At 40.9% G+C, this 10,151-nt stretch overlaps 1 long non-coding RNA gene across 1 annotated transcript; it reads right to left on the bottom strand.

Moving 5' to 3' along the window:
- Positions 1-1,427: 1,427 nt before the first annotated feature.
- LOC115581769 (uncharacterized) lies at positions 1,428-5,212 on the bottom strand. Its single transcript, XR_003984066.1, has 2 exons — positions 2,755-5,212; positions 1,428-2,309 (listed from the first exon to the last, which is right to left on the bottom strand). It is a non-coding gene; the product is annotated as an uncharacterized LOC115581769 (long non-coding RNA).
- Between the last annotated feature and the right edge of the window lie 4,939 nt (positions 5,213-10,151).

Raw genomic sequence — 10,151 nt, 5'->3', positions numbered from 1 at the left:
GGTCGACGGTGGGGGCAAAGGCTGAGGCACTCGGGAGGCTGGCAAAAGCAGAGTGGGCTGGAACCCACTGGAAACCGGCGACGAAGACATGGACCGGGACCCACTGGAGGCCGGGGACATGGGACTGGGCTGAAACCCTCTTGAGGCCAGACCGCTGGCTGGGAAACCCTCCTGGTTCTTGGCCAGACCACCGACAGAGGTTCGCTGGGGGCTGGTGGCCTGGGAGCCAATGAAGGGTCACTGGCAGCAGACGACCTCGGCCGGGCCTCCGACAGAGGAGCAGGCACTGGACTCGGCCAGGCCTCCTGTAGTGGGAGACTACCATCCTTATCCGTCAAATTATTCCACAATCAGGCCCAGTAAATCCACTTGAAGGTTAAAATCCAAAATAAAGGAAAAACAGCCCAGATTTTAGATCCAACTCAGAGGAGAAATCCACTCAGAACCTAAGTTCAGAGCAGAGGTGAAATTGCTCAGAACTTAAGTCCAAAAATCACTCCAGAGACTAAGTCCAAAAATTCACTCCAGAGACTAAGTCCAAATCAGAGGCGAGGCAGCAGGTCTTCAGTCAAAAAGGTGTTTATTCCAAGAGAAGTTATAAATCCATTAGGTATCCCCGAACAACTGAGAAATCTCCCCGGATCACCCCCTTTTATACCTGGGGTCAGTGTCACCAACGCCCCTTCTTGGCCCACCCCCCTCGTCATGATCACGCGAGACTATCATCTTAATATTATTTAATATCTTCCCTAATGGCTGCAAAGTGTCTCACCCAGGCCTCTATCTTGGCCTTGGGTGGGCTGCGGCGTCACCTGTTGCTAACTCACTCCAGCTCTGTTATTATAAAGGGAGTATCTGACCTTGGTCTTACATCAGGCTCATATTCACTGTTAGAAGGTGTATTTCTCAAATAAAATGTATATGCATGATCATGACCCAGTATATATTTGCCACTACAGTCCCCCCTTTGGTCCTTCAAAAAAGGACCAACACTTCAAACTTTAACATCAGGGAGTACAATCATCTTCTCATCGTTACAATACACAATAATATACACAATAGTATGAGTATATTGTAGATAAAACATAATATATATAGTTTCAAACAATATAAATGCAACCCCCTACAAGACTGATAATGAGTATCAACCCATAGGGAAGTGCTTTGAACTCTTGGTGAATTACATCACTCAACACTTCTAGATTTGTGTTTTAAGCATGCATAATAAGGTAGCATAGAATTTTAAGAAAATTTGAAGAAAAGCATAAGATTACATAGACAAATTCTTCAACCTCTATGGATTAGAATATTATTTAGACACACCTTGCGAAGGTAATCCTTCTTAGGTCGGTTCAACAAACACTTGATCAGTAATTATCAGACCATTGACATGAAACACCTACACCACCTTTTGTTTTTGTGAAACATTTTTTTTCTTCTGGTATTTTTTATTTATTCATTTATTTATTTATTTATTTTCCACCCATTGATCCAATTAGATAAAGAAAGGTAATAGCTCTATTCAATCTTAGCAGCTGGACTTATACGACACACTTGGGTGATTTGATAGCCTTAGTTACATGTTACCTGTTGTGTTCCCTTGGTTAGTGTGGCGGCCCTGAGGCCAACATTCCACCAGAGCCCCTATGAACTTACTGGTTTCTTGTAAACCACACTGGTTTAATACCTTTCTCGTGCTTTTTACGGCACTCAGCTTCTGACATGACCTTCACAAATGAGTGCCCGCTTACCTTTATCAAACACTCATTTCACCATCACAACACATTTACAACATTTAATCTCACACAACTGTGTTGAATACAAAAGATCACTGTACAATTGCTGGAAGTCCTGGAGTGGACAGCAACTTTAGCCAGGCTTGCAGCCTTGTCGGCACGTTGACCAAGTTACACTTTGTCCTCCATCCATGATGTTGATGACTTCCTGGCTGCTGTGGAAAACCAGGGCATAGGACATAAGCTTTAGGCCAGGATATATGGTGAAAGGATTGCAGCTCTGATTGAAAATTCAGCCTTCCAACATCATCTACGGTGAGCTCATCCTATAGTCTTAGTTGGGCTAATCATTGAGCCCTCCTGCCTTGTGGTGTGAGCCTCTTTGCGACACTGTCCTCTCTCTCCCTCAGCGTCCGGGTTTGCTAGGCTGGATTCACACATTTTTCATGGTGGTAGCATTGCCCCCATTGGTGGCTGGATACCAGGTGTCGTTGCTGCACTTCACCAGCCGCACCACATCCGTCATGGTGGTTGTATTTCCTTGGGTTACATACTCCAACTCCGCTCCTCGTGCTACACAGAAAAGGAAGATTAGTTTATCAAGTTTACATACCACAGGTGGCATAGCTGTCATTCTTTAAATTCTATATGGGCATATTTGAGAGTTGGAACTCCATTCATCCAATTTCTGTGCCATGTGCATTGCACAAATAGCAAAACATGTTGACATATCTGGACAGTCACCTCTGTGACTTCCTGGCAGTGGCATGAGCAGTGGTATTCTTTTGGCGTTGTAACATGCAATACTGTCTGTCTTTTCTGTGCTTTGTGCACTGGTTCAACTGAGTAGGTTATCCACTGCTGAAACATGTCTGAGTTCTACTGTGCAGTTCTTAGTTTGGCCAAATCTCTTTTTTTTCTTTCGCTTACTCATTAGTCAAATCCATCTACTGACATCTATTGTTGTCATTTCCTGATTTGTTTCTGTGTCCTGACATGACGTGTCTGTGCATATTACCTGTAATGTCACCATTCCTTCTCTTGGCAGTCAGTGGTGCGGGGTAGTCCCACCCAATGTTTACCTGGAACGTTAGCTATTGTGCTGTCGGTGGCAAGTGCATAATCATATGTATCAGTTTTTTACATACAGAAGATGTAGTAGTTCTCCCATTTTTTTTTTTAAGGTGACTATGGCAAGTACACAATTAACATGTGGTGTAATAATAGTGGCGCATGTCATTAGGACTTCTCCTTCTCCCTCCCCCCTTGCGAAACCTGAAAGGGTTAGCACAAAGAGAAAGAAAACAAACAAATTAATCTGAGTCAGAGAACACTCCGACTCTGGCCTGAATTCAGGCGTGGGCGGGTGGTGTATGTCTTGCAGGCCGGACAGTCCTGCACGTGCACTTTCCAGGCTGTCACTGCCTGTGGTTGTGCTGAGGGCACCATCCTCTGCAGCCTCTCCGACACTACTATCAGTCTTTCACCTGTTGGAAGACAAGTCTGTGGATTTGAGTTAAACCCCATAAATAGTCCCCCAAATCTGCTTCAGCTGCTGAAGCGGTGATCCCTCTATAGGGCCCCTGCACTGTGGCAGTGGCATTGGGTGTCCAGTGAGCATTTCATGCGGGGTTAGATTTGTTAGTCTGTTAGTTTGCAAGCGCATAGAAATTAGTGCTAATGGCAAAAGCATCTTCCCAGGTGAGTTTACCATTAAATCAGCCATGATTTGGGCTATTTTAGTTTTTAATGCACCATTGGCACATTCTACTAAACCTTGTGACTGTGGACACTTTATATGTATGTTTTTATTAGATGCTTGATGCTTCTGTTGTTCAAATGATGATTTTACTTCTTCTGTAACAGGTATGTGAACCTTGATGTGAAAATCATAATGCAATCAACACAGACACTTTATATATACGCTTTTTTAAAGGATCGCAGTATTTTCAATTAGTACTTTACCTGTTTCAGTTCTAATATCAGCTTTAAATTTCTTATCTATGAACACACCATTTGGGCAACAGAGTAGGTTGGTCAAATACTACTTGATTCACAACAGCCTTCTTCAGCTCACACCCTGTACTTAGAGAAAAAAAAACAAAAAACAGATCATAGCGTTTACTTGAATATTAACTTGGCTTAAACTGTATTTGCAACACAATTGGTTATAATATTTGAAATAGCAGCTTATATGTAATCATCAAATAAATGTATTTATCACTGGCATATAGGCATTCACTTCAGACAACAACCGCTAATGAGACAGCATGCTGGAAGGAGCTTGAAAAACCACAACAAAACCTTGCTGTACAAAAAAAAGGAAAAGTTCTCTGAGCTCGGACACAGCCGACAGTGAGAAGAGAAAGGGAGGGCGATTACGTCACACCGGACGTGCAGTAGAGCTCACACACACCAGGGGAGGAGCAATGGAGCTGCAGTTTGAAACACAACTTTTCAGCACACAACTTCCTAAGCCACCAGCGAGATAGGAACCCGCTCTTAAAGTAATACAAGTCCTCATCCATTTAGCATTTAGAAACTATTAGCCTGCGCGAATAGTATTCATAAGCCAAAAACAACACACACATAAACAACAATCTCATAAATCACACCCAATACTAATATATCTTTAGCACACACGTTTTAGACCAGAACTATCAAGTTTGTCTAATAACCTTCACACCGTTTGACTACTTAACAGCAACACAAAGCTCTTTAGAACAGCAAAATGTCTCTAACACCTTGACAGTTACATCAGCATAAAATCACACAACATTGCGAAATAGCACAATTTATTTTAGGAAACACAAATCTTTCCAGCAGATTTTTCAACACACAGTCAGGACACAGGTAGTTGACAACACACAGTCAACAACTGCATACACTACTTTTTAACTTTATTAAACCCCCATAAGAATGCTCGAACATTTATTATTGATTTTACTGAAACTTTTTTTGCTGATCTTCGATTTTTGTTAACTAACTTTTATTGTTGTTTATTTCAGTTCAGATTGTTCTTTTCTGCAGTTTTGGTCCTTGCGTGCGTTATTCTTACATCTCCTTTAATTTAGACCTTAATTTACTTTGATTTTAGGTTATTTATCCAATGTTTGCCGTCCATGGACTTAAGGCTGCATTTTAATCTGCATTTCCCTGTCTTACAAATACCTGAATTGCCTGAATTGTCTTTATTTTCGGAAGTCCATGGTCCCAAACTCCTACTTTAATCTTTATCTCTATCAAAAGATGACTCGTTATCAGAATTCATGCACTCCGGCAAACCAAATCACACGAACACTTCTTTGCATAATTTTGCAGCACGAAATGCTTTCCTCACATTATGGTTTGCACAAACATCATATTCTGCTAAAGTTTTATTTACTATATTTGCACATCACAAATGACTTTTACGTCATAAACTTTTCTGAGAGTCTTCTTGAGTGGTTTTAATAGCACCTCGTATTAACCACACTAACTGTTATATATTATATATACATTATATACGTACATGCCAGCCTCATTCTGGGCTGCTATCAAGGACGGTAAAGTGGTGAGTGGTTCACAGTTTTGGGCTGCAATCAACGGTCAAACACATATACTGGTTTCAGCTTGCTCAGCGGCCTCATCGGCCAGGCTTTTGCCTTTGGCTATCAGGGAACTGCTCTTTTGGTGTGAAGCACATTTGATAATAGCTGATACACCTGATAGATGAATGCTTCAAATCGTGTTAAGATGGCTGCTCCATGCGTTACTGATATGCCATCCGCTCTGAGAAAACCTCTCTGTTTCCAGATATTTCTGTGTATATTACACACTGTGTATGCATAATGTCGGTCTGTGTATACATTTAACTGCTTGCCTTCTGCCAATTTGCTTGCTACAGTTAAAAAGCTTTTATTTCTGCAAGCTGTGCTGAGCATGGTTGGGCAAGATAGATTGTTTGGACTGTGGTAAATGTATCGTCTGGCAGCAACTGTACGATGGGGTAACCTGCGTTGTTGCTTGTCGCAAGGCAGGACCCATCTACAAACTAAGAGTGATATGTTGTTATTGGTTAATTATGCAAATCTTCACGTGGTTTCAGAAACACATTTGTGGCTTGAAGGCAGTCATGTGGCGGTATCATCCGTGTTGCAGGATTAACTGAATTGCAACGTTGGATGTTCAGTTGATGCTGAGAGCACAACTTCATAACCTAGCTTGTGTAAGCACAAACAGGGCATGTATCTGGTGAGACGTTACAGTAAGGCTATGTGTCCTATGGTTCCTGCTGAGGCTTTCTGAAAGCAAAAGCTGCTGCTGCTGCAAGTCCCTGGCAACAGGGAGGCAGACCAGCCTCAAATGTTATCTAATTTGGTGCTGTTGTGTGCTAAAGGTTGCTTATCAGTTGGAGTGTCTTGCATTAAAACTCCACAGGTAAACTGCGCCTATCTGCAACATATTTTAATTATTTGTACTTTTTTTGGTTTTCTGAGGTTAAATGACACAGCATGCAGAACATAAACAGTTTGAGGACACATGATTATATCAGCTATGGTCATAACTTTTTGGCAGCTACTACAGCCCTTTGATAATTTCACTATTGCGCTCTTTGTGGTGGAAGGTTGTCTTAATTAATGATCTATTAATCACTATTCGCCACCATGGGGTTACATTTTTTAAATAAACCACTCCATTTCAGAAATGTGTCTTATTTCCATGATTTATTATTTTTTTTCTTTAAGGGATGTCTATGGTCTGGGAGGCCTAAAAGAATGAAAAAAAAAACGAATGAAAGAAAAAAAAGAAAAAAGAAAAGCTTAACCTATGGACAACACTGGCCTGCTAAATCCAATAAGGCAATTGTTTGTTTTCATTTGCAGTTTTGGAACAAAGTTGGATTGGAGAAGAAAACTCTATGGCATCCACGTCCATGTACAAAGTTTACCATTGATAGTGAAAGCAACCTTGAACTGTGAGTCAGGATGAACAGGAATGCTAGAATATGCATTTGTTAAATCAGTAACTGAAAACCCACATTCATTAGTGTTATAACATCTTAATTTATGACCTTAAAGTATTTTAAAAATCTCCACCCCCCATTTTGGTTTATTTTCAGGCAAGATGGGGGAGGTACATGGTAAAATGAGGGAATCAACAATGGCACCCTGATAAATGAGCAATGACCTTTACAGCCCTAGGGATGAGTGGATATTTTCTTACTGGATAACAACAGAATGTGCATCTTTTATATTTCTAAAAATCAGACTTGCTTAGAGCCCTAACACTATCAAATACTGCCAGAAAGCAAAGCTTAGCCTATAACAGTCAATCAGTGTTTCCCTCTTCGTGTGTGTGCGTGTGTGTGTGTCTCCTGTCTATGTGCTGCTCAAAGCTCTGACCTCTGACCTCTGCTGTCTCCTTTGGCTGTGTCAAGATCCTGGGATCCTGGAAAATGAACAGACACCTTTAGCTGGTGCATGTGGCCAGGATTCCTCTGGATCTCTCCCTTCTTGATGATTACACCCAGGGCTCCCATAACCTTCCTTTTGCAGCATCAGTCCTCTGGTTAGTGCTGTTGCACTTTCCTTGATAACTTGATGCAGACCCAGTCTCCTTTTCCTCTGGCTGTTGTGTAGTGCCTGCCATCTTTGTCCAGGACTCTGTGGCCCACCTGACTCCAGTCTTTGTGTCAGGTGATTCCTCTGTAGCCTCCTTCAACTTGTTTGGCTGACATGGCCTGTGTACAAAACACTTCTGGATCTCAATGACAGTCTGCTTCCTTGTTTGCTCCGGCACGGGGTCGGGGAACATCATCCCCTCAGTGATCTCAACTCCGCACCCAGTAGTCAATAGAAGCTGCTAGCGGAGAAAAAGGCTTTTTTTTGGAGAAGCAAGGTTAATTTGTGACTCATTTTAGAAGGTAGAAAGAGGGCTGAACAGTCAGGGTGTATTGGTTCCCCTCCTTCCTATAGTCATCCTGGGATGCCTGACCTTGTGTGGAGAAGGTGTTGTTGAGAGAAGGGTTGTAGGTGTGGAGACAGCAGGGAGGAGGTCTATTCCTAATTCTACATTGTTTCTACTTTTTGTTACTCAAACTCTATTTTCCCATTACTGATTCAGTCCCACTACTGATTAAATTAAAAAATAAACAAAAAACAAACAAAACAAAAAAAACAACTTTGTCAGTCTATCTTTTTCCTTCCCTGCTTTCCTTTTATCTTTTTACACTCTCTTAAACATTCTGTGCTTAATTTGCCTTTCACTGGAAACACCCCATGGGTGACATAGTGCCAAAGTTGAACATTTTTAACCACATTTTTCCCCATTTGTCTGCTCTTAATTCAGCAGAGCCTGTAAGAGGGTCAGATAGAGCTTATAATTTCCCGGTTTTGTTTCTTATGTTCTCAACTGACTCACTGGGACAGGTGTGCTTAAACTTTCAATGGGATTATCATTCACACAAAATTCACAATTACTCTGATCTTCCCATACAAGCATAGGGTTGGATCTCATCAAGCACACACTAACTTTGGGTAACTTATTCAGCCAGGTGGTTTGTATGACACATTCGTTCCGAGCAACGCACCCCTGTAGTATACAGGCTGTATACTAGTCACTGAATGTCACCACAAAGTTTATTCTTTATGCTTATTTCATATATATATAGTTTCACTCATACGCCCATTTTATTGTAGTGGGGCCTCATATAATACTGTACTGTATCATATCATCATGACAGTAGCTCATATTGGATCATATTTTCTTTCTATTAAATGCTATTATATTATTATGTTACCTATTATCACATTTGCACAAATCACTCCTGTTTAATTTCTTACTCATCTATAAGGATTATCTAAAACTCTTTTGTGGGGTGGAGAGTTGCTAATTCTCCGAAGAATGTTAGACTCCGTGTGATGAATCAGATCTCTTTAATACATGCTGCATGGAGCGCTCTAGTCCGCTAAATGCAACTGACTTCACTACAACAGAGTGGAGGTCACATACTTTTATGACAACTCATATCTTACTCCTTCTCAGAGCGATGACCCCCTGATGTTTTATTAGGACAGTAAATTTCATCTTTTCTACCTTCATGTAACGCCTCATGTAGAGATAATTGCCCCTCATATGACTTTCTGACATACCAAAAGGGAGTCTCTCCTACTCCTCTCACATCCTGATCATCATATTGATTACTGAATGGAAAAGTATGTATTACTAACTTAAGTCAAATGCCACAACTTTAGACTAATTTCTTGTTCAGTTTGCTAATGTCCAATTTCCTCATCAAAATATGTTTGTTCAAGCCAAAAATGCGTTCTGACACCTTGAGTTTCTATGTACTGTTCAGTGGCGAAATAATCATCAGTAATTATTTCATTTTTTTATTTTAATTTTTCATGCTTATATCTGTGTTATCACCCACCACTTTATCCTCATCACTTAACTTATTATCATATTATATAATTCTATTTTGTCTATAATTATCAGTTGTTTTCATTAAACTTCTCTTATTATTTACTATTCTTCAATTATTTGCTATTCTCTTTATTATTTATTAACTATTATTATTATTATTATTATTATTATTATTATTATTATTATGATCATTATCATTATTATTATTATTAGCATCATTATTATTGTCCGTAACTGTTGTATCCCTTTTATGGGGTTGCGGGGTTTTGTTACTGGAGCAAATCGCAGTTATCTCTCTGGGCGAAGGCAGGGTATTCCCTGGACGAGTCGCCAGCTCATCGCAGGGCTTCACTGATGGCAGAGGCCGCCACTTCGACATGCAGCTCGGCTCAGCCCGGAGCTGGGATTTGAACAAGCGACCTTCTGATCACTAGCCGACCTGCACTATCTGCTGAGCTACAGCCGCCACCTATATTATTATTATTTATTACTTATTTGTCACAGCACTGATTTAATGCTTGCTCTCTACTCTAAGTCTAAGTTTTCTGCTAAATGCTCAGAGTTTTGGCTGTGGTTTAAATCTTCTAAATTGCAGCTGCCCTGACAGTGTCTCATTGTTCTCTGCACAGAGCCCAGCTGGTTTTCAAGGTCTCCCCTGATCTATTTTTGGTTTGTGTGTCCTGCTTCTGGCCCTCTGTTTCTCTCAATTCTAGCGTAATTTTTAACTATTCTCCCATCTACTTCTCATATTATCATCATTCTTTAGGTCTTTTCTCCGTAATTCAGCCTCTATTCGGTCACAATATTTTAGGTCAAAGGTCCCTATTAACGGCCACTTAGTGGCTCCAGAGGATACTCTGTACCACCTTTTCATGCATTCCTGGATTTTTCTGTTTTGCATTGGGTGTTTTAACATTACTAGTTGAACGGGTGTCAGTCCTGTCGGTCGCTTACTGTGCATTTTGCCCATTCCGTTAGACGCTGACTGGCACAGCTGGCGCTGCGCAA

Source organism: Sparus aurata, chromosome 5 (genome assembly GCF_900880675.1).
Source record: "Sparus aurata chromosome 5, fSpaAur1.1, whole genome shotgun sequence".
Classification (NCBI taxonomy): Eukaryota; Metazoa; Chordata; class Actinopteri; order Spariformes; family Sparidae; genus Sparus; species Sparus aurata.
Note: the sequence above shows the minus strand (reverse complement) of the source record. Positions and strands in the feature narration are given on the sequence as shown.